Here is a 26,336-nt window from a genome sequence, read left to right as displayed (position 1 = left end):
CACATTTCTGGCTTAGAAGGCTAAGTCGCGATGCCATCCATCAAGCTTGAAAATATAGGAGCGAAGATAGGTGGAGGGAGTGAGAAAGCGAGGGAATTAAGTTTTATTCAAGTAAGGCTACATTTTCTGTGGAACATCAGTGAACTGCCCATCAGGCTATTGTTTGTTTGTTTGTTTTCTGCTATTGAGTTGTCTTCATATATTTTTTTATTAATGTCTTATCAGATACATGATTTGAAAATATTTTCTCTCATTCTGTAGGCTGCTTTTTAATTATGTTGATGGTTTCCCTTACTGTGCAAAAATTTTTGGTTTGATATAGTCCCATTTGTTGATTTTTGCTTTTGTTGCCTTTGCTTTTCTTGTCAAAAAAAGACTTTTTTAATAATAAACAAACTACCCTAGTTACGCCCCTACGTTATTCCCTCTTTTCAAATTTATTTTCTATACTTCATACTTACCTCTTAATGGGGACTTAACTTTTCAGGATGGCATCTCCTTAGCACTGGACTATACACATTCACTCATGCATGCACACAGCTCCTCTCTGGAATGCCATTCAAAGGAGCTGTTTTGTTCTACTGTGGCCTGGGGTTTGCATAAAACAATCTGAGAAACAGAATCAGGCGCAATCAACATTCCTTCCATTTATGGTCCAAGGAGCGCATCCAAACCCTTCTTAACACACTTGGATTGCCATGAAACAGATGGCAAAAAATGAGGAAGGGCCTTAAAACCATGCTAATTAATTTAATGTTCTTGGCAATGAGGAGTCATTTGTTGTTTTAAGAAGAAAATAGACATGATAAGAGAAAGAGAAAATTTGGGAGAAGTGTGGAGAGGTACTGAGATGGCTGAAGACAAGGTAATATTAGGAGGCTATCTAACTAAAACTAGCTGAGAAATGAGGAAAGTCAAATGAGGGGAATGGCAGAGTAAATGGAGGAAGAAGAAAGAAATCTCAAAGTTAGTTGTGACATACTATAAGCTAGACTTATTGATTGGCTCCTGGGGCTGTGAGAAATAAGAGTCAAAGATGGCAAAGTTTCCAGGAGGATGACTTCAAAGTAATTCTATTAAGAGGGTGAAAGTGCAGAAGAGGGGAGAAAGTTTACCAGAGAATAGTAGTTAGTTATGTGACCTTTGAGAGGCATTAGGGCCAACTAGATGAAGGCAATAATTGGCAGCTCAGACAAGGTCTGGGCTGGAGATATAGGTTTGTGGAAATCAGCATAGTTGAGGCCATGGCAATAAATAAGAGGATGAGAAAAGTAAAAAACCAAGAACTTATCCTGTTCTTGTAAAAAAAAAACAACAATATTTACAAGCTCGTGAAAGGAAAGGAAACCTAAAAGGAGACTGATTAAAAAAAAAAATAGTAAAAAAAAAAAAAAATCAAGAGGAAAATGGGAAAATGTAGTGATTCAGAAGCCAAAGGATGCTTTCTCATGGTAAATGCCACAGAAGTCCTAGAGGATAACAGCTGAAAAGAAGCCATTAGATAGGGCAGGTAGGAGGTTGTCAGTAACCTTTGAGAAGCTAGCTTCTGGAGAGTGATGGATGGGAATAAGAATCCCCGGCAAGTTGAGGAAGACTGAAGAAGTGAGTATTGAGTTTTCTTTCAAATTTGGGGACAAAGAATAGGGACAATATTGAGCAACAAAGGGACTCAAGATCCAGGAAAGCTGTAATAATTCTCAGTATGTGGACATTTTTAGACATGGACAAGCTGGTTAAGGCCCGTGAAGAGGAAAATTCTGAAGATATGAGAGAGCTGGGAAATAACACTAGCTCCTAAGAAGAGTTGATATGGGTCGACTCTGTTACCCTTACCCTGTTAAGGGTAACAGAACTCTCACTTTATATCCTGGTTTTCTGCTTAGTCTCTCGCCAGTCTCCCAATATTTTCAGAGGAACAAGCTCAGCCTGCTGATGTTAGGAGCCCAGGATAAATACTTTTAAAAACATAATAGTTGGCCTTTCTCAGGCAGTCATTTTTTTATAATCTCTTCGGACACACAACCTACTATTTTTGCAATGTCCAGCGATCTAGGTCCCCAAAGCAAGGTGTTTAGTGGCAGATACTTGCTGTTTCAGAGCAGGGCACCTCCCCAGTGCCCTCCCTCCTCTATTTCTCACCAAGCCTTTTATTTACAGCTCTGTCTCTCTCTCAAATGCTTTAGGAATAAAGCACTCTCTCATTAAGTCTCTCTTCACTTACTGCAGGATTTATCCCACCTACTACTAATAAACTGGTGTGATTTATGACAAGTGGCTTACTTTCACCCATTACAGGCATCTAAGGCTAACTCTGAAAACTCTCCAAACACTGATTCAAATGTTACTGAAGCTGAGCCCCTCTCTGTTCCCAGTTATTCCACAGAATACCTTAGAGAGAAGAAAGTTTTGAAGGCAGTTGAAGGTTCCCTTCACACAGAGCACAAAGCTTCCCTCTAATAGACACTTAACACTACCCCACTCTTGGAATAGGCTTCAACTGTTTTGTCTTTCTTTTAATATATACATATCTCAAATTCATGTTCAACCTTCGATGCGTCTGTTTACAAGCAAGTCATGATATCTACTCTAGAATATGTTTTCTAAATGCCTTAAGCAGATTAGTTCTCACATCAATGAGATTTTAGGTGTAGCCACCACCTCAAGGTAGATGGATGGCCTGGCTGACTTGTAAATTCTTTTCCCATCTTGCATAACTAACTGTACTCTTGAGAGACCTTGAGATGAGCTTCTAGGTGTTTAGTTCAGGTCTCTGTATTTCATCTTTAGTCACTCCCATCACCCAAACTGGGGCCATATTTTCAATGCTACTGAAGTGGGGGAAACTGCTGGAAGAGCAAGTTTGGGGAGGAAGGTCCAAGTGAGGTTCAGGATGGAGTCAGATAATCTTACTCTGAAACTTATGGTAAAATTTAGGGTTAGAGGTAACACTTCCTATGCTGGAAGTGAACCCCTTTCTTATTTCAGCAGAGATCCCTGATGCTTGCCAGATGGGGGAAATGGCTCAGATAACACTGTATCTGTTTTCTCCAAATTGGCACTCAGCAGTCCTAATGTCAGGACCTGTCATAAATGACAAAGATTAGTACTGGTTTTTTAAGGATTAACATCAAAAAATAGCTCCAAGCCTTAAAGATTCTCACTCGCAGCCAGAAACATAGAGGAGATGGAAACAAATGGTGATGAGATTTTAGGTGATAAGTTCGCATCCATGATATGAGAATAAATGGGTTCCATTTAATCAAGTGAACAGTTGTTTCTTAGTTCATTTTTCCTTTTATTCAGTTTTCAAGCTAATACAAATGATAACGGAGGAAGCTAGGAACAGGGCAAAAAAATTAACAGTAAATCTAAGCCATGTAAACATAGAGAGGTAAGATTTGGTGTGATCAGCAAAAGAGAAGAAGTGGAATTCCCATTAAAAGTTACCATTATAAAAAATACTTTAGAAAAAAAATGGCTCTCCTTGTTTATGAAAATAGAAAATAAGCAAAACTATTTTCCCCAGAACAACACAGACACCACTTCGGCTTTCCTTTGATAAGCCATTAATGAAAGAAAATAATTAGTGATGGCACCTTACAACCATTCACCCACAAAACCTCCTTAGCAGAGAGATTTTCTAGTTCTGTAGTTTATAAATGGATCTGGGCTTCCATATTCTGTATGAAAGCTCATGTTAAATGAATCCCTGTGCTCTGTAATAAGGTCCTTGACTCTCCAGGAATCGCAGCCCCCCCACATCAAATGCCATGGGGGGTTGACTGCCTAATTTTAGATGATGTCTTATTCCATTAGTGCCTAGCATTAGGGAGACAGCATGATGTGGTATAAGAAATTTAGGTTTGGAAATCCACAAACAAGGGTTCTATCTCTGCATCTAAATACAAAGTGATTTCCATAAGTTATAACCTCTTTGAAGATCAGTTTCCTCATCTGTTAAAAAAAGGGGGGGGAGGGGAAGATTATGTCTCCTTCAAACCCTTTTTTTTTGTTGTTTATTTATTTTTGGCTGCGTCGGGTCTTCGTTGCTGTGCACGGGCTTTCTCTAGTTGGGGCGAGCGGGGGCTACTCTTCATTGCGGTGTGCGGACTTCTGCTCTAGGCGCGTGGGCTCTAGAGCACAGGCTCTACAGCGCAGGCTCAGTAGTTGCGGCACACGGGCTTCGTCGCTCCGTGGCATAGTGGTATTTTCCCGGTCCAGGGCTCGAACCCGTGTCCCCTGCATTGGCAGGCGGATTCTTAACCACTGCGCCACCAGGGAAGCCCCTTCTTCAAACTCTCAAAAACGATTTTCTTGTTACAAAAGAAGTTGGGGTGATCATAATTATCACAACAAGCTAACACTACTTTTTCAATGAGAGTGCTTCATTTAAAAAGGCCAAGAGACAGAATTACATTAACTCCTTATACTATTTTCTAAATTATCTTTAATTACAATCATAGTCATGGTGATTAACATAAGGAGTAGATCATGTAATTTCTATTTTATATTTAGCAGATCAAAAGGACTTTGCTCTTTCTGAAGTCCTAATTTCCATTTGAATTATAAATACTTTTGTTAGCAGCTGTGATAATACTATCACACCTATGGAGCACATAGGTGTGATAGTATTAAGATCCACAAAATGCACAGAGAGATAAATATCCTCTTAGCCTATTCCAGTCATACAGTATTTCTTCCTGTGGTGAACCTTTTCTGAAGAGTCATTAAAACGCTATTTCCCTGCATAACTAATAGCAGCATGGGGTTAAATCAAGTGAATAAATGACTAAATGGAGATCATTTTCTTACAGAAATTGTTTTCTCAAATTTGGCTCTAGCTTGTGAATTGTCTGGTATTTGTCTGACCCATCATCATTTTCAAAAATTATGAGGTAAACAGCACACGTGCACACTTGCATTCATTTACATATCACACAAAAGAAAAATAGGCATCATGTCTTAACAGAAAAGCCTGAATTACAGCCCAAATCTAGAGTTCTACAAAGTGAAGTAGATAAACAGCTTCAAACAGTTATGATTCCCGTTTTATAGGGCACAGACCTTACCGTGACATTGACATTCACTCATTCATTCATTCATCCAAGCACATGTTAAAGTACCTGGGTCCCTGGCTAAATGCTAAGAAAATATAAAGGTAGTCTGTATGACCAAAAACTTCTCAATTTATGACAAAAGTGGATATGTATTCAATACAATGTGTTAAGTTTTATAATAAAGGTATGTTCTGGAGACTAGGTACTGCAGAAGGGAGCACCTCTGCTTAATGGTTTTCAATCGTCCTTGCAGATCTCCTTTCCACCCTTCCTCTGTGATGCTGCCAGGAGGCAGACCTTATGGCTCTTTCAACAGCCGTACCTTCTGGCTTCAAGTTGGGTTCAGGTAATAAGAGACACTGAAAGCAGGACAGAGGGCACAAGAATACTAAGGACAGGTGTTTATCTCCCAATTCCTCCTTGAGAGGTAGCTGCAGGTTGTACAACAGACTACATCTCCTGTTAGGTGGTCCGTTCTGGGGTAAACCACTACCTCCTCTTGCCCTGTCAGGCCTAGCAGTTATAATGACCCCCAGCTGTTGCTAGTCCTGGGATCCTGCACTATCTTTTGTGGGTTTCCCTTAATCATATCTACACTTTTGTAAATAATCCCTATATTAAACCCTCCTCAAATTACCTACTTTGCATATGCTGTCTGTCTGTTTTCTTGATACATCACCCAGCCCAGACTGGGTTGGGAAGAACCATATTTAGGAAGACAAAGTATATCACCTGGTCATGAAAAAGAAGGGAAGACTGGATAAGAGAAGAAAAGGGATTAAAGAATGGACTTTAAAAGCGGAAAAAAAATTTCATCTGTAAAAATGTAAAGAACAAGGAATATATGATATGTCTGAAGCATCTGGAGTTGTTCAGAAAACGGTGGAATAGACAGCCAAAGAGGCAATCAGGGGCCAGATCATGTAGAGCCTGGTGTGATTCAAAGGAATTGGGGTCTCATTATGAATTCAATTCACTTTTCTTGAAGCATCTTTGTTCAGTGCAGTTTCAAAAGGTGACAATAGTGACATTTTGGAAAGTAGAGGGGAGAGAATTGAAATTGGAGATAGGAGGAGCATTTATCAGTTTAGTACAATTATCTCAACAATACGGTTGAGAAGTAATGCACATCTGCCAGAGGGGATTGAGAGAAGGAAATGGAGAAGCATATATTTGATGGCACTTTGTGACCAATTAAATACTGGGAGAAGAGTAGTGAAACATACTGGCTTAGATAACTGAATATATGTATATGTTTGTAGGGGCTTTATTATGTGCTAGACACTGTTCTTACAGTTTTACATATTTTGGCTGCTTTTGTCCTCCCAGAAACTCCTGAAAATAACAATAACTTTATCCCTATTTTTTCACATGTAGCTAGCAAGGTACAAAAAGCTTAAGCAACCTGTGCAAAGTCATTCAAGTAAAAAGTAGAGAAGATAAGATTATAGGAGGAGAAGGAGTTTGGAGAGAGGGTTGAGTGAGATTAGGAAAATCAGGTTGGAATCCATTAGTCTCTCTAAAAGTTGGAGATATTTAAGTAGAGAAGTCTGATAAGCAATTGGATATACTAGCTTGGAGTCCAGCAACATAGAAACACAATGGCTAGAGATATAAGCTTGAAAATTTTCAACACATATTCTTCATAACTGAAGTCTTAGGACAGGATGTGAGTCCCTAGGGAGATTATGCAAAGTGAAAGTGGGTTTCTGGTTGGAGACCAAGGCAGCATTAACATTTAAGGAATAGAGTAAGAGGGGCGTAAGCAGTAGACCCCACAATGCATTCGTGTCCCCAAACTCCTCACTAATCTTCCATCTTTCCCCACTGAGAATCATCTGCTCCAGACAAATTTATCTCCTTCTCTTGTATTGTGCTTCTTCTGATTAACTCCCTTTGAAAGATGGCCCCTGCATTCCACTCATCCAAACCTTTCTCAGTCTTCAGGAACCATTTCAAATCCTACTTCCTCATTGGAATTTGGTCCCAATTATCTCTTTCTAGGAATTGTAAATCGCACTTTGCTATAAAACTCAATGGGCATGCTCAGTTCTTTTTGTGGATATTTATCTTTTCTATTGCCTCTCTGCTTTTCTGTATCTCCATGTCTGTATCTCCAAATAGATCAGAGACTCCATAAAGGAGAAAGTGTTCTTATTTTTATATCCCATTGTTCCCAAAGCAGTGCCTCATACATGGTGGACATTTGGTAGTGTGCACTCTCTGATTTGGTGTTGACAAGGACTAGACACTATCCATATGAGCAAGTACATTCTCTATCAAGGCTCTGAGTGAAACTATCAGAGTTGAAATCTTTACTCCACTACCATTCTCTTCTCTCATATGCCCAGTGTCTTCATGTTTATTGTCGTTACTCTCTCTGAGGAATGTCATGAGCTCTACACCCTTTCTGATGTGTCTCCTACACAAACTCATCTGACCACAATCCATTCTCTCATTGCAATCCTTTCTGCAAGCTGAGTACTAGCTAACCTGACTTTTTCTTTTCCTCCACCAGATAAAAGGTGAAACTTCCAGGTTCCATCTAGAAGAAATACACTAAACCTATAAACCTATTTCAATGGCAAGAATTTAGGCACTCTAGAATATATTTTGAGACAAATAGGGTTTGTGGGATTTGTGATTTTCTTCAAATCTTACTACATGTTTCTAGTTCTTAATTATTTCTAGGATCTGGACCTGAAACCTATTAAAATATAAAGGTATTTGGGGTAGAATTTTCCCATGTTATAAATTCAGTACTTTACCATTTCTTTTCATGTGACTTTGGACCAATTTTTAGAAACAGAATGTATTTCACTTAAAAGATATACTAGGAAGAACATCCTATTCATTCACATTTGTGCCATTCCATATGTTTGATATGAGGGAACCATCCACTTGCCACAACTTTAAATCCTATAAATCTTAGTGTCTGAAATATCTATATTTTCACAAGTAATGTCTGCCTTGTCTTTAGGCTGAATTTTGTATGCCTTTTTTTTTGTTTTCTAGTATAACTGTACATGGGTTATTAAAAATGGCATGTGTAAATGATAATATTAATAAAATACTAATTTGTACTGTAATAATGGTCTCCCACTGATAGAAAAATACTGGGAAAGATATGTTGACATTATTTCTGAAGCAGTTTTAGCTCATTACAAGAACAGCAAAATCTTCTATCCTTTTTTTTCTAAAATAAGAGCACAGTTTCAAAGCTCATCATCCGTTTGACTTTCACCTAAAGAAAGGCATGATATCAATGGCTGAAAGAGGCTCAAGAGTTAATGAACTTTGGATTAAGTGCCATTTGTCACTAATCAGTTTCCCTTTTCAGGTACTAAACTTCTAATTCATTTTTTAGCATTTAGGGAGTAAACTCAACATATAAAGAATCCATATGGCTATATCCATATTAAATATCCATGCTGATATGGAATTGTGGAAAGCTCTGTGTGCTTAGAAGCAGGTTTGAGTCTTATTACTTACTGGTTTAAGTTATTAAATTGTGATTTTTCTCACCTATAAACTAAGGACCTTAATGTGTAAATAACAAGACTACAAAGATCCAATTAGCTACTAAGTGTAAAAACTGAAGTGTTCTTAGCTGGAAAAACCCTATATAAATATAACTTACTAACACTATCCCAGGTCTTTAAAGAGCTTAATAATTCAATGTGCTATAACGGAGGGAAAGTGGGTTTTGGAGTTCAACACCCAAAGTTTCCATATGTTTCTACTTATTTACTTATCTAAATACCAAAAATTTCAGTCATTGAATTCTGTTTCCACAGAAGAAAAAGCTGGACAATATACAAAATTGTAACATTTTGTGAGCCACCAGAGAACAAAGCCTCCAGGCAACTAAATGAACTGAATTCCAAAGAGTAATAAACTCCCTTAAAGAAGAAGAATGTTAATCTGATTCCAGGACATAGGTTAGCCATATTTACTAGTGAACACGGTCATGGTATTTAAATGAACGAATAAATGAAGTGGCCCATAAATGTGGTCATTTCTTCATTCTAGTACATTCTTTTTTCCATGTTTTACCTTTCCCTGTAGGAGCATAGTAAGCCCTCAAGTCTGGACTAGGAGGCAAGGAAAAGGTCCAGGTCATAAGAACTCTGTTGGAATTTCAGGCACAATTTCAGCCAGCAATAAAGTGTTTCTTTGCTTCCATGGTTATGTTCCTTGTGTGTATATCTTTCTCAGCACCACAGGGAGGGTCAGCTCTAATTTAGCACAGAATTTGATTATTCCTGAGTACGTATGGCATAATAATGCCATATAGTCACCTTTATACAATCAAAACCTCACTAATATTTCCAATAAGTATCATAATAAAATTAAGATGAAATGTTTTTACTGCTGATATAGCATATTTGTTACCAGATCTAGGCATATAACTATCCACAAAATGATTAAAAGTTTTAAGAGAACTAATATTTATAAGAAACCTACAAAGTGCCAAGAAATATCTACCAATAACAACAATCTGCTGATGTCCCACAGTGTATCAAGGACTACAGTAGGTGCTTAATGTGCTGTATTGAATTTAAATTTCACAATAGCTCTATGGAGTAAACTTGATTACTCCCATTTCACAGAATGAACTGATGGTTAGGGAACTGAGGTTAGAGTTACTCAATCAGTAAATTTTATTTGCAACTAAAGGCCTGATTTTCTTACTATACCACATTGCTTTGTTAAGCCATTTGAAGTTCTTAAGTAATATTAATAACTTAATAACATACAATTGTATAATATTTTTTTACTTTAAAAACTTCAAAACAGCCCTTGAAATTGCACAGCCTAGCAAAGTGCATCTAGCTCAGCACAGCTCTCTATTTACATTTTGAGGTACCCACATGAGATGTATCTCCCATCTCCCAACACAGAAACTCTATGTTGCTATGACGTACATTATTTCCAAACATAAGTCTCCATACCTATATGCCCACTCAACCAGAGAAAACCATACCAGCTATTAAAAAAGATACACTATCTGTTTACCCACCATCCCCAGACCCAACTATAGGATCTTATCACTGCAGTATACAGAAAGCCATATCCAACACACATTCCAAAACACTGGAATAGACAGAACAAAAGGAATTTGATCCCAAGCTTAATTCCAAGTTCACCTGGACAGATTATGCAAATCTTTAAGCCCATACCTGGCTGGAAAATCAGAGCAGAGAAGTAATGGGAATGCAGAGTTACCTCTACAGATCTGAACAAAACTCTTTGGCAAAAAGAGAAGGAATAAAGGGAATATTTGTTGAAATGTGGTAAGGATTTCTCTGACAGTATAGCCTGGATGAGTTCATCACTTTAATTTTATTAGGCACGAAGGAGAAAATGCAGGACAGGTCTATGTATGTATTTTATTAACGTGTAACACCCCTGCCTACTAGCAAATATTGCCCAATTAATCTCTGAAACTTAACCAATTAAATGATCATCCCTATACTTTGGGGTGGATTTAAGAGAAAGGGTAGATGCAAGGAACCTACAGAGTTTCCACACCAACATTATATATTTAGTAAATAATGTATAAGGAACAGCAACCACTAAATCTTTAGAAAACAGTGTATTTTCTTTCATGTCCTTCTTTCTACCATTGTAATGACCTCTAGGTCTCCCAGTCTTTTTCTAAAATATTTGATCTATCAAGTTCCTCCTTATTAACAGTCATTTGTATTTAGGTTTTTTCTTTCCCAAAAGATGGTAAATCATTTGACAAAGGTACTATGCCTTATTCCTCTTTGTGTCCGCTGTTGTACATTCCATGCAGTAGTAGTTCTATGGATATTATTCAATACAATTAATCTCCCCGCTGCTCTTCTGAAACAGGTAACCAAGCCAGGAGAGAACTCAGTTTTGTTTTGCTTCACAGTCCAACTCAGTTAATATATTATTGACTCTGGGGTGGAAGGTAAATTTTAGCCAAGGTTTTATTACTTCTGAGCAAGGTACTTCATTATGACTTTATTTTTACTTTGCAAGTTTTCACTAGAGAATAATGTTCAGCCTCAGATCTACTGGACTGGATGACAGAAATTCCATTTGGCATCATTTATTATATCAAAACATTATTATACAGTCTCATTAATTCTGTCATTTCAGCTGTGAGAAATCTAATCTTACAAAATGATTTAGAAGAAAAAGCTGAAATATAATTGGTGGCCCTTATGGCTTCCTTGTGGAAAGACCAATCAGTTGATAATCTAAAATAACTCATCATCACCAGTCAGATCACTCATCACACCAGAAAATATCATGGAGCTGATACTTTCTTCTCCCCACTGTGTATCTGGAGGGGTAGGAAGATTAGATTTATAGCTGATTTTAAACCCACTAGCTTTTATAAACATTGCATAATGTGAAAATAATTTTTCACATTGAACAATTAATATTTGCAATGATCTATGATGTTTAAAAAGTTTGGGCCAAACCAATTCTCAGGACTGAAACAGTGAACTGTCCAAGGTTTCTTTAGCACTCTGTTCTATGAAGAGCTGTTACTTAACATTTCTTTTGTAGCTGCTCTCCTGCCTTTCCTCCCAAGAGAGTATAACTTGGTTTTGACATCCACTTGAAATAAACTCTATAGTCCTGGAATATTGAGGTTTGTTTGCATGTTTGTGGGGAAATACCTGCTAAGTACAGCAATGTTCTGTCATTAAGTTGGAGACCGCAATCAATTACTCTGGGTCATCCAAGACCATGAAATGCTTCTGAATTGAGCCATTCCCTGGCCCACTAACCAAGGACTCCTTGTGTCACTAACCACGGGTTTGATTATTTCTTTCTTCCTCAGCCACTGTTAGTAGCTACTAATCTATAATCTCTGTCAATTTTACAGATACACACTCAGAAAGTTTTTATAGCTCTGCCACAGCCAAATTTCAGCTACAGCCTATATCTGCTATTAGAACAACCTGAGCTGACATGCAGCCCACATCCTGATCTTATCCAGAGTTGGGTTAAAAACTGACCTGGACCCTGAGTGTGTCTCGTAATAACCAAACTCCTCCCAACCTAAGTTTGCAGTTCTCTGTACAGTAAGCCAGTGTTAAAATAAGGGATTCAGATCAGTACATTTATTATTTAAAAGAGGAAGAAACATGCCAGCAAGGAATAAAATCATATTTTAAAGCAACTCCTTTCTCCCCATAAAAAATATATATTTTTTTTTTTTTCTTTTTTTTTTTTGCGGTACACGGGCCTCTCACTGTTGTGGCCTCTCCCGTTGCAGAGCACAGGCTCCGGACGTGCAGGCTCAGCAGCCATGGCTCACAGGCCTAGCTGCTCCGCCGCACGTGGCATCTTCCCGAACCAGGGCACAAACCCGTGTTCCCTGCATCGGCAGGCGGACTCTCAACCACTGAGCCACCAGGGAAGCCCTATATATATTATACTTTAATCTTTTTAATTCAAGTCAATAATCAGAAATCTTTGGCAGTCTGCATTCCCCAAGGTACCCCACATCCCATCACATCATTCACATATTCTTTGCTGAAGATGTGTTCTTTTGCAGCTACTCTAAAAGTCAACTTATTAGCTTTTTTTTTTTTCTTGGCCACATCACTGCATGGCTCGCGGGATCTTAGTTACTTCCCTGACCAGGGATTGAACCCGGGGCAATGGCAGTGAAAAATGCCAAGTCCTAACCACTGGACCACCAGGGAAGTCCCAACTTATTGGTTTTATTTAATTTTATTTTATAAAATTGGATTATGGTTCTCATGGAAACATGTAATTAAATCTCTGCTGCTGCTCAAGAGAGGTTCATTGTTTAAATAAAAATTGTTACTACATTTTGCAATGACAATTTAAAAACAAAGTTTCTTTTGACACACCACAACTTTTGGTAGAAATTGTGGAGAAATCAGTCAGTACAAAAAGGACTGTGATCTGACTCTTTTTGTATTTAAGAAATCTTTTTCTTTCTGCTAGATTTAATTAATTTTAGCTAAGAGCACTAAGAATTCATTTACCAAACTAAACTTGTAAACTTCTTTAGAAATATAATTTAAATTCTTCAGTAAACATGCTTGTATAATCCATTATTCATGTTTTCTGCCAAATGATATGACCTTCCACTTAATGAGCATTATTGACAAACAGCTTAATTATTTTTTTAAATATAAAATATTTTATTAAGGTTAAAAGGTCTAATATCTCTGAAGGAATCATAAGAACTTGAAAGTAGATATCTGAAAAATAGTAACCATCCCTGAAGTTTCAAGTATCACTGCCATACCACCTGCTCCATCTTAAATGTCAGGTTCACATGGGTTAAATGCTAGAAGTCCATAAAGTTGTAAGATAAAGGTCTTGGATACATAAATATGTTAAGCAACTAGTAAAGAAAATCTTTATATTTTTAATAACTTAAGACAAAAAAGAATGATTTCAAAAGAAAACTATGCCCACCTTTCTTTTATTAATATGGAAATAATAATTACTTAGTAAATCTCTTTTTTTATTCCATGATTGTGACTGAAATAGATCCGGTAGAAAAAAAAATTGGCATTATTCTTATTGAGTATCTCTTACATTGCAAAGAGAATCCTTAGATTTGAAGATGAAAATATGGTATCACTCCTTATAGAATGCTCACACTGTACTTGGTACAATACCAGGGACTTACTATCTTAAGAAATACAGACAGAGCCATTTGCATATAACAAGAAAGCCAGGTCTTTGGTTAAATGTCAGTTTCAGAGGTACAGGCTTTCAAGAATCTTTTAGGTTTTTTTCCCCTTTTTTCCTCCTATACCTTCCTCTTTTTTTCTCCTCTTCCTTGGGTTTCTGTTCGCTAGGTATTTTCATGGAAAGGGTAAATGAAAAACGTGCATTTTGAGGACAAAGGAGTAAAGAAATGGACAGTTTCAAGTGCACAGGGCTGCTTCAGGAACTGGAGAATATAAGAGAAAAATCTCACCACGACATAAGAGACTTAGAAAGGAACACAGCTGAGAGAAGGAACCAATTTCTACAACTGTTACTGTGTTCTCTAATACTGGAAACTGAAATAAATGGTGGGTCTTATGTGGTTTTCTTTGACACCACTGGGACTGCAGAGGAAGAGGCAGCTGTTAAAAATTGGCTTCACACCCCTCTGCCTCTATTCCACTTTGAGTTACATTAACTAATCCCGCAGATGTTGACTGAAACCGGCAGAAAAAACACCCTCAGGGTCAATTTGACATCCCATTTGGCTCTAAAATATTATAATTTAGGGACCCAGAAAAGTTAAGGTCAAATGATTGTAATTACTTAACTTGTATTAGAATAATCATGAAAGCATACCCTGCATGGATTCCACTTTACCTTTGTTTTCATCAATTTCATAATGGGATAACTTTGAATGAAGCAAATGTTGATCATCTTTTCATGATATGGAGCACAAAAGGAGAGCTAGACTAGTTAGAAAACATTGAATCCTGCATGCATTATCCTAAAAACACCTCACAAGTTTTCAGGTAGGAACTATTATTATCCCCTTTTTACAAAAGAGGTTAAATAACATGGCCAAGGTCACGCAATTAGTGAGTGGCAGGTCAGGATCTGGACCCACTCATCTAACTCCAGAGCCAGCACCACGACTCCCTACATGACTTACACTAATGCATAAACTTATCCTAAGGATGAGCTGGAGCTGAGCAGATAGACTTGGGAAGGTGGGTTACCAAAGTCTTCCACAAAGTGTGGCATATACATCATTGGTGGTGTTCAAGATGAATTTTTGGTGATATGTAGATAGGCCTTTAAAAATTTAATGGTAATGTATTTATTAAGATGTGTGGAGAATTAATAAGATCAACTTATTAAACCCATTATTTCATGGATTTTTTTGTTGTTGTTTAGAATGAGGCTATATTTTAAACAGTGAACTGTTTAATATGTATGCAAAGAAAAAAATCATAGGAAACTAATAGTAAAGATGGGAAGTTAATGAAGGAAAAGGCACAAACAGAAGAAATGAAATTTGGGAACCATGGAATTAAAGCACTCCATGCTGAAGAAATCACTAACACAAAGTCATAGGGACTTGAAAGCAAACAGTAAGTATAGAGAAGAGCAAATATGTCATTATGACTAGATTATAGGGTGGATAGAAATTAGACCTGAGAGGTTAGCATGTTAAGAACCTTAGAATTTAAAAAAAAGAAATTGAGAGTCATCAATAGATTTGACATGGTCAGATTTACAGGTAAATAAAAAACACTAGAGAAAAATCCTGGAGACAGAGGCCATGATAGCATACCCATATGATGGCTACTACCAAAAATCCAGAAAATAATAATTATTAGCAAGTATGTGGAGAAATTGTAACCCTTTGGCACTATTGGTAGGAATGTAAAATGGTGCAGCTCCTATGGAAAACTGTGGTGATTCCTCAAAATTTTACAAATAAAATTACCATATAATCCAGTAATTCTACTTTGGGATATAGACCCAAAAGAAGAGAAAGTAGGTACTCAATGAGATATTTGTAAAGTCATGTTCATAACAGCATTACTTGTGATAACCAAAAGGTGGAAGCAATTAAAGTATCTATCAACAGATGAATGGATAAACAAAATGTGATATATATATTTTTATATATATATATATATATATATTATTCAGCCTTAAAAAGAAAGGAACTTCTGAAACATGCTACAATATGGATGAACCTTGAGAATATTATACTAAGTGAAATACATCAGACACAAAGAACAAATACTGTATGATTCCACTTTTATCAAGTACATAGAGTAGTCAAATTCACAGAGACAGAAAGTAGAATGATGATCACCAGGGCTGGGAAAGGAGGAAATGGAGAAGTTATTGTCTAGTGGGTACAGAGTTTCAGTCTTGCAAGATGAAAAGTGTTCTGTGGATGGATGGTAGTGATGGTAGCACAACAGTGTGAATATATTGGATGCCATTGAACTGTACACTTAAAAATGGTTAAGATGGTAAATCTTATGTGTATTTTAACAATGAAAAAAAAGAAACCATTATAATAATCCACACACAAAAAACACTGAATCCTTAGCTAAAACTTTAGCCAAGTAAAGGGCAAGAAGCAATAACTGATGGAGTTACTGATTCTTAGTCATGGAAAGGGCTGGATAATCAGCAGAGCACAACTAACTCAACCATTCACCAGGTTGGGTCACTTCAGATGTTTTCAGCACATGATTTATTCATGGAACTTCTGAATTCATTTAAATAACAAATTATTGAATACTAACTGTGTACTAGGCTGTATACATCCTAGGGACAAAGTAGTGAACAAAAAAGACACTGTTCGTCTCATTTTCCAGAATGGATAGGGAAAGGTGATGGGTCTTTCTACAACTCATAGGTTTGAGCCCTTTGATCATTCTTACCTTGTGAGTCCAGATAGCACCTTCCATCCACAGCCTGTTTTCTTAGTCAATGTTTGCCAGACTTGGGGCATGCCAACTTCTTATTTTGATAAGGAAAGTTCTTTTCAATTACTGTCAATTCAGAAAAGAAAGAAAATTCTAAGATACAAACAATAGCCTAACACTAGATATAATCTTAAAATAAAGATCAATCAATAAATGCTGGAGAGGGTGTGGAAGAAAGGGAACCCTCCTACACTGTTGGTGGGAATGTAAATTGATACAGCCACTATGGAGAACAGTATGGAGGTTCCTTAAAAAACTGATAATGGAACTATCATATGACGCAGCAATCCCACTCCTAGGCATATACCTGGAGAAAACCATAATTCGAAAAGATACACGCACCCCAATGTTCACTGCAGCTCTATTTACAATAACCAGGACATGGAAGCAACCTAAATGTTCATCAACAGAGGAATGGATAAAGAAGAGGTGGTACATATATACAATGGAATATTACTTAGCCACAAAAAAGAACAAAATAATGCCATTTGCAACAATATGGATGGACCTGGAGATTGTCATACTGAGTGAAGTAAGTCAGACACAGAAAGACAAATATCATATGATACTGCTTACATGTGGAATCTAAAAAAAGGGTACAAATGAACTTACAAAACGGAAGCAGAGTCACAGATGTAGAAAACAAACATATGGTTACCAGGGGGTAAGGGGGGTGGGGGAGAGAGATAAATTGGGAGATTGGGATTGACACATACACACTACTATATATAAAATAGATAACTAATAAAGACCTACTGTATAGCACAAGGAACTCTACTCAATACACTGTAATGGCCTCTATGGGAAAAGAATCTTTAAAAAGTGGTTTATGTATATGTATAACTGATTCACTTTGCTGTACACATGAAACTAACACAACATTGTAAATCAACTATACACCAATAACAATTTAAAAAGAAAGATCAATCCAATAAATACATTTAGTTTTAACTCACTACCTGGACCTCATTTTGTCTCTTTTTTGCCATGAAACAATAAAAGTATCTTCAAGGGTATTTACTGTCCTGTGGACATTCCTCTGGATCAGCATTTAGAAACCACTGGACTAGGGTTCAGCCGATTCCTCAAAAGCTTGGTCCAGGTTACCTCCACCTTCTTCCGAGTAACTAATGGCTTCAGGGGATCCTACTTCGGCTGTCTTTGAACATTAATACCTATAAATAACAGATACAAATAATAATACCTATAAAATACACAAAGGCTTCTGCCAAGCCTCTAACAGTCCTTCCAGCCATTAAATGATTAATTCAATTCAAACTCATTGACAAACTCTGATTGAATAACCTCCATGTACCAGATAACAGGCGAAGTACTAGAGATGAAAAGTTCTTCACTATAGGATGGACATCTCATCTATTACCCAAACAGGGATACTTCAGAGAGTGAAAGGGGGCTCTTTTAATACTTATGTCAGGAAAATTGACCCAAGAAATTTAAGACACATACTCACCCTGCTTAAGGAGATCACAAATTGGTAAGTAGCATGATCAAACTGTTATGAAAACTCAAATGAAAAAGCAATTAATTTGGGGGATGGGGAGGCTAAAGGATGGTGATCAGGGGACACTTCCAAAGAAAGTAAGGTTTTAATTAAATCTCAAAGAACTACTAGGATTTCACCCCAGGAAGAAAATGAGAAATACACTTCAAGCAAAGGAACAGCAGAAAGCTCATTAAAATACTGGTTGCAGGGACTTCCCTGGTGGCGCAGTGGTTAAGAGCCCGCCTGCCAATGCAGGGGACACGGGTTCGATCCCTGGTCCGGGAAGATCCCACATGCCGCGGAGCAACTAGGCCCGTGCTCCACAACTACTGAGCCTGCGCTCTAGAGCCTTCGAGCCACAACTACTGAGCCCGTGTGCCATGGCTGCTGAAGCCCGCACGCCTGGAGCCTATGCTCTGTGACAGGAGAGGCCACCGCAGTGAGAGGCCCTCACACCGCAGCAAAGAGTGGCCCCTGCAGCTAGAGGAAGCCCACGCGCAGCAACAAAAGACCCAACGGAGCCAAAAATAAATAAATAAATAAATAAAATACTGGTTGCAATTCTAATATTACCAATTACAGTAGAAAATATTAAGGGTTTCTAAAATAAGCATTTGTCATAATTCTTTACCTTTGTGGAGCTTATAATTTTTTAAAAATGATAAAATATTTATTTTTTAAAGACAAAATAATGGACAAGGCTTTCCCCTGACTATACAATACATACATAAGATTCAGATATTTTAAAAAACTGCCAGGAAAAAAAAAAAAAAAAGGAAAGAGAGAGAGAGAGAGAGAGAAAAAAAAAGGAGGGAAGGAATAAAGGGAAGGAGGGAGGGAGAAAGGAAGGAAATTTAACAGTATAATTCAATGGGGTTCTTAATTTCCAACATGACAGTTTTCTGGATTCAAGACAGATTTCAAGGATGGATGTATAGAACTATATATGTTACATTTTGTTACAGATTCAAGGACCATATTTTCAATTCTACATATTAACCAGGGCTGTGTTCCAAAGCGTGTTTCATTAGCTACCCACCTCAGAACTACTTGAGTGCTTACTAAAGTGCAGATTTCCAAGCCCAGTTTCAAAGTCCTGGAAATCTGCATTTTTAACAAGTTTAAGGATAATTTTGCCTCCAGACTCCTGCCATTTAGAAACATATGAGGTTTGAAATAAGTCCCCCAATTCACTTGGAGCTACCTCAACAACTTGAAGTAAAATGGCAGGATCATCTCAAAAGGAACTAAGGAAATGCTGTATCAGAGGAAACAACCAGAGAAGACATATATAAAATGTATTCATCTTGCCAGAATAGTCAGTCTCCTGCCAGTTGAGAGAGTGTAAGTATAGCTGGCCTGACTTATTTTGCAGTAATTTAATCCAATTATCTAAAGCTTTAAATGTGTGTGTGTGGGGGGGGGGAAACTCACGTGAATAACTGGCTCTGTCTCACAGTTATTAAGCAGGTTAGGATGTGTCAATCATCCCATGCCCTGAGAAGGTGATGAAGACACAATTTCAAATGTCATGCTTTTGCTTGCAATGAGCCACACAAAGGTTAGTGAATTTTAAACATATTTGTATGCTTAATAAATACAGATTCTTCTGCACACATCCCATAGAAGCCCAAGTACATTTTGCTTATTTCTGTGTTATGTTTACAAAATCATCTAACATGACTCAAATCACAGAACACCATAAAAAATGAGACTTTTTTTGTATGAAAGGTGGCCCGTAGAAGTAAACATTTGACCAAAAGCTAAACAGATTTAACCAAGACTGTCCACCAAAAATACACAAAATTCAATCCTCAGTAAGAGAGGGAAAGTAGTTTCTTTTTTTAGAGCACATAGCTAATAAAATTTGTTTTCATTGGGAAAATAAGGTTGTTAATCACACACTGTTATAATCACTCCAACACTTGCATCTCTCTCCTTGCTCTCAGTGCAAATTCACCTTTCACTGAGCAATTAGAAACAATCCTAAAAGAATGCCCACAAGCTCTGACCACAGCACAAGCACAGCTGTGCTTATCAATCCTGGCTTCTCTCTAATATGGATGTGTATCCATTCCTCTCACAGGGCCAAGCCCTCCACTCTTATCATCCTCTTATCTTCTCAACAGCAATCACTCCAATGACTATTTCCTTTACATTCTCAATGGTTTTTCCTCTCTACTAGATAATAAAAATCTATAATATTGCACATCAAAGAAAAGGAAGTAAAGAAGGAAGAAAGGGAATGAGGGAAGGAAGGAGGAGAGGGGAAGCAAGGGAAGGGAACAAGAGAGCAGTAAAGAAAAACCCTCGCATTCCCCTCTCATACTTCTCTTGTTACTGAGAGATCAGGCTTACCTTATCAGGACTAAATCTCCTTTAGGCTGGGCTCCCAGAAAAGAATTCGGTGTCCTATAGCCCTCCTATGGAAACTGGGGAGCTAATACTTATTATATTCAATCCTGATCAACCAGAAACTTGAACCTCAGTCCTGTGAGCAGTTGAGGCAGGGGTTGAAGGAACTGGGCTGAAATGAAAATATCACGGCAGCCCTACTTACATCAAGAGAGGAGCTGGTACAGCTTTAAAGCCCTACAGCCTAATGTCAAAGTTCCTCTCCTGGAGTCTGACACTCAGCCCTGCTAGATATGTGTGTACTTCCCTAAATGCAATGGGCAGTGTGGGTTCATGTCCTGATACTGGTCCTGCCCCTAGGAGTTCTCCCCCAATAAACACTGCTCCAGCAAGCCTGGCACGTATGCTGTCTGGCCATCTGTTCAACATGGCTGGGACAACACTACCATTCTCCTGTTTAGAGCAAATTCCTCAATAGTTACCCATACTGTTGCTTCTGTTTTTTATCTTCTTGTTCTCTTTTGGACCCTCTCCAGAAAGCCTTTTCTATTCTTCTGAACAACTCACAAGATGGTCAACAATGACGCCCAGTTGCCAACTTCTGTCCTTATTTAATAGACCTATCAATGGCTTTTGATTCCACTCACCCATCCCTCCTCCCTGAAGCAGTTACTTCACTTGGCCCCTGAAAGACCACTCTTTAGGTTCCCTTGTACCTCACTATCTCACTCCTCCTCAGCATTCACCGCAGATTCCTCCAACCTCTAACTCTGGAAACACCCAAGGCCTCAGCTCTCAGAACTTCTCTATCTAAATTACTCCCTAAATGATCTCTTCCAGCTTCCTGTCTGTAATGGTATTAAATACCAATTTCATGTTGACAACTCCCAAATCTACATGTCCAGCTATGACCTTTTTTCTTGGAACTAAATACTAATCTCTAATGTCCAAACTGGATTTATCCCAAAACAAACTGCCAAGTTCCCTACCAAACTCTCTTTTCTGCAGCCTTACCCTTCTGAGTTGCTCAGGCCAAAAACCTTGAAAACATCTTTACTTGCTTTATTTCATACCCAACATCCAATACATCAGTATATTCTGTCACCCCTGTCTCTAAAACATGGCAAAAATCGAATCACTTTCCACATCCTCTATTGCTATTACCCTGATCCAAACCATCATCGCCCATTGCCTGGATATGACCTAGCTTATTACTACAGTGCTTCTCCATTTCGGCACCTTGACAGTTATTCTTATAGCATCCAGACTAATCCCTTCACAAGAAAATAAGATCAGGTCACTTTTGTTTTTATGACTTTCTATTGACTTCCATCCCACTCAAGAGTAAAAGCCAAAGGCATATAATGGCCCCCAAGGCCCTGTAAGACCTACATCTTCCCACTTCCTTGCTCATATCTGCTAATCTCCTGGACACAGAGGCCTCCCTGCTGTCTCTGGAGCATGCTCCTGCCGCAGGACACTTGCCCTTGCTCTTCCTTCTGCCTGAAATATTCTTTCAACAAATGCGGATATGGCTCATTCACCCCTTCTTTAGGTCTCCAGGTTGGCTTCCCCAACTGCAATACGAAAATGGCTACTACCATCCACACTCCCCAACCTGCTCTGTTTTTTTCTGCACAGTACTTATTGCCACTTGACATACTACATCATTTTTAATTGTTATCTATTCCTCCTCTAGAAAACAAACTCCATTAAAGCAAGGACTTTGCTTTGCTCTCTAGTGTGACCCCAGGACCTAGGACAACAACAGCCTTAATGTAGGTGATCACTGTATATTTGTTGAATGAATAGCTCCATAAATATTAAAATGGTTAACAAATTAAGCCATGTTTCTTTATATTTCAATCGCAGTGTGACTAAAACTGCAATTATTTAATATTCCAAAGAAAGGCTTCATTTTGTCATGTAAGAGATTACTCTGAGATGGCTGATTAAACATTTCATTTCTGAAACTAAATCTCTATCCTTGGGTCACTATTTTCAAACAACCTTTCAGCTCTTTTGAAAGAACCTCACATAGATTACTATTTACTCTTTTCATTTTTTCATGACATTCTCAAAGATCAAGTAAAAGACACATGTCAAAGCAATTTCTCCCTGCTCTTTCTGATTAAAATCAATATTCACCCTGCTCTTAACAGCAGTAAAAATCAACACAACAGTTTCTGTTAACTCAATAGAATGTCAAGTGATATCTTAGTGTATTGTTACCAGCTGGGATATCAGCAGAGGACTACCAACAGCCTATAATCGTTGCTGTTTTATTATCTACAAAATGTCATATGTGCATATGGCATTTTACAAAACAACACAATGAAAACAAAGCTCATGTCTCAAGCAGCTTAGAGCTTATTTAGACAAAGAACTAAACAAAAGGGAGGCAAGGGCTTCCCTGGTGGCACAATGGTTGAGAGTCCGCCTGCCAACGCAGGGGATGCGGGTTCGTGCCCCGGTCCGGGAAGATCCCACATGCCGCGGAGCAACTGGGCCCGTGAGCCATGGCCGCTGAGCCTGCGCGTCTGGAGCCTGTGCTCTGCAACGGGAGAGGCCACAACAGTGAGAGGCCCGCGTACCGCAAAAAAAAAAAAAAAAAAAACAGAAAAGGGAGGCAAAACTCAAAAGGAGGCCTGCTGTTGTTGAGAAAAGAATACAATTGATCCAAGTGGTTAGGGCAGGGTGGTGATTTTCATTCCTAGTCTGTGAATGTGTAGCTTGATTCTGCTCTTTGGATCACAAACAACAGCTATAACCTTAACTGCTTTTCTCAAAACACTCCTTCTGTCAGTCATGGAGAAGAGAGCTCAGGACATACCCATCAGAAAATACAGTTAGAAATGTCTAACAATATAAAGCCACATCCCACCAATAGTTGCTAGCAATATCTTGTAATATTTTATTATTTAAAGAAAACTGACCTTTCCCAAGAAATAAAAACTGTATTGAGCTTAGCCTAATAGTGAATTTCTAAGTTTACATAATTTAGAACATCTAATTAAAGATATTTACAATTGGGTTATTAGTAACAGTTAATAGTAACATTTCAGTTACTAAGAAATGATTGTACAAATGTGTAAAAATGTGCACTTAAAAGGACTAAATATGGTAACAAAAAAATTTGGAAACAACCTAAATGTCCAAAAGAAATTGTTCGAAAGGATTGGATAAATAAATTAAATCTAGCCCACACTACACTCTAGGATACCATTCAGTCATCAAAAATGGAGCTTTGTATCTATATTTATTGTTATAGAAAAGTTTTTTTTTTTAATTACAAGGCAGCATGTATCTAACGGTGCTATTTTGACATACATATACACATACATTTACCCATATATAGAGACTCACTCACACACTTCATATGTATGAATCCACATACAGAGAATGTGAAAGACAATGAGAATGTGTGTGACAGAGAAAAGATGAGGGGCCAGAAGCTAAAATAAGACAGGTAGGGAACCCCTTACAGACAGAGTGGAGAAAAGCAGACACCCACAGAATGGTCTGAGATATACAGATTGAGTTACACCCAAAGAGATTCATACAGACAGGAAAAAGTATGAAAGGATATATACTAAAAGGTTAAATAGTGGTTCAGTCTGAGTGGGGAGGTTATAAGTAATTTTCACTCTACCTTTCTATATTACTTGATTTTTTTTACTATGAAAATGTATAACTTTAATAATCAGAAATAATAATCAAAAATAATAAAATATAAAGCTACTTATAAAAAAGAACACTGGAACTCAAGAATGAAATAGACACACTTCAAACACAGAAATAAACAAAATCCTCAAATTTTTAAGTGCTAAAATTTAATGAAAATATCAATTACTCTTTAAAATCCTAGAAGTTTTGGTGTCTACCAATTTAATAATGTATCTTAGCAAAGTTATAAGAAAAAGCATGGAGCCTGTCCTCCAAGTGCTTTTTAATTTATTCTGTAAGACCCAGTGTATGCCAACAAAGAAGTTACTTCTCATTCAGAATATTATTTCCATATGAAAATAGCACATACATATTTGTATTTCATCTTTTCTTTAAATCTCAGAACTTCAAAGCCTTGAGGCAATTTCAACATATCTAAGTAGGAACAAAGATAATCACCATCGTGTCATCCAAATCAGATATAGAAGGAAGTTTTTCAGGGAGAAACAGAATTCTTGATCAGAATTATATAGTTCTTAAAAGTAGCTTTAGACAGATCCAAATATAAGGAAAAGTTTGCAAAGGTGGCACACAATTTTTGCTTTAGAAAAGATCAGAAAACGTCTACAACTTTAGCAAATCATAAAATAAGTCACTCTATATGCCCAAGGGAAATGAAAAAATACACTATTTTTAATTCACCAAATTATGATTTTTAATTCTTTTACCAAATTACAAGGAATTCATTAGTCTGAAAGGCAAAACTAAAGATAATCATTTTTTAGTAGAAAAAACACTGATATATGAGGTTTTATTTCTGAGTTTAAAAAAAAATCAGTAACTTTTAATTCACTAGAGAAACTAGAAATCAATAATACAGCAAAGCCTAATGATTTTCCACTTAAATTTCTTATTCATATAAATATAGCCATGTACATTAAAATAAGAATGTCTGATTTCTCAATATCAGACAAACATAATGCTCAGAGGATTATAGATTAGATGTTTCATTTTTAACAAAACTTGGGCTAAACTTCATTTAAAATCTTGTTATTCTGTTTATTTTTATTTTTTTTTGGCTGTGCCACAAGGCATGCTGGACCTTAGTTCCCCAACCAGGAATTGAACCTGTGCTCCCTGCAGTGGAAGCACAAAGTCCTAACCACTGGACCACCAGGGAATTCCCTTGTTATTCTAAATATATTTTCAAATACATGAATAGAATAATTCTGAGCCACTGGAAGTTTATTAGTAACTGTTATTTACAGAAACCACAATAATTCTCTTAAAATTCACAGTATCACTACTTGCTCAAAATAATTTAGTGGTATTTCATTGCCTTCAAATTAAAATTCTGAAATTAAACAACTTTTATGATTTTCCAACCAACTGTTCACTATTTGTTAATTTCATTCATGAGATTTATTCATTCATTGTGATCTTTTAATTTTTTTACCATTCACATACACGTTTATTGTCATCTAAGTTGAACTATAATATCAATACTCAAGTAGGTGTATAATACTAAAGTATATATCAGAAATGAGAGCTGTAAAAAAAGACAAAAGAGATCCCCTGGGCTCAGTATCAGGGAGCCTGATCTAGTAAACTGAGTGTAGGGCCCAGGCATCCAAAATTTCAAAAGCACCTCAGAAGATCCTGATGCAGCAAGTTTATTAAAAGACTTTGGAAACTTCTAGATCATTGCCCTGGCTATACCACCTCATAGTTTTTTGGGTTTTTTTTTTTTAACATCTTTGTTGGGGTATAATTGCTTTACAATGGTGTGTTAGTTTCTGCTTTATAACAAAGTGAATCAGTTATACATATACATATGTTCCCATATCTCTTCCCTCTTGCGTCTCCCCACCTCAGTTTTATATTACACTTTGCAGTTTTCAGGGTGCTTCATATAAATTAACCTAATTGATTCATGCCCCACTCCATTCAATGATCTTTCCACTGCCACTTCTCAGCACATTCTGGTCCTCCTTTGAACTCTACTTATTTTATACACAAAATACTTTGGCACAATTCCATATACGGTCTTGAAAAACATGTAAATATCTTGGTGTACAAAGGTGTTGTCTCTCTAACTCCACAGGTAGAGATATTTTCTAGCACCCCTCTGGTAATCTTTCCTCTCCTGCATGCTCATCACCTGTGTCCATACCCCAGAACCGCCCCCACCCCCTTCCCTTCACCATTTCTCTATCTCTCATTACCTCACAGCTAACCTCCCTCTCAATTCTTTCCAATACTGGAGCTCCCAATTCCATCACACTCTTCTGCATCCTCAGTGGCTTTACT

At 37.4% G+C, this 26,336-nt stretch overlaps 1 protein-coding gene across 19 annotated transcripts in view; it reads right to left on the bottom strand.

Moving 5' to 3' along the window:
* The window catches only part of DNAJB9 (DnaJ heat shock protein family (Hsp40) member B9), a 707,453-nt gene that overhangs the window by 505,290 nt on the left and 175,827 nt on the right, over positions 1–26,336 (bottom strand). For 16 of the 19 annotated variants that reach the window (XR_011246616.1, XR_011246608.1, XR_011246605.1 and 13 more), the window contains one exon: positions 16,457–16,567. The exons of 2 other annotated variants lie outside the window; for them this stretch is intronic. The gene's annotated coding sequence lies outside the window, so the exon portion shown is untranslated. Of the gene's footprint in view, positions 1–16,456; positions 16,568–17,522; positions 17,677–26,336 lie in introns of all 19 variants that reach the window. One more of the 19 variants, XR_011246618.1, reaches the window with a different exon arrangement.

The sequence above is a fragment of the Delphinus delphis genome, chromosome 9, assembly GCF_949987515.2.
Source record: "Delphinus delphis chromosome 9, mDelDel1.2, whole genome shotgun sequence".
Lineage (NCBI taxonomy): Eukaryota > Metazoa > Chordata > Mammalia > Artiodactyla > Delphinidae > Delphinus > Delphinus delphis.
The sequence above is the reverse complement of the archived record's forward strand: the minus strand, read 5'-3'. Positions and strand labels throughout refer to the sequence as shown.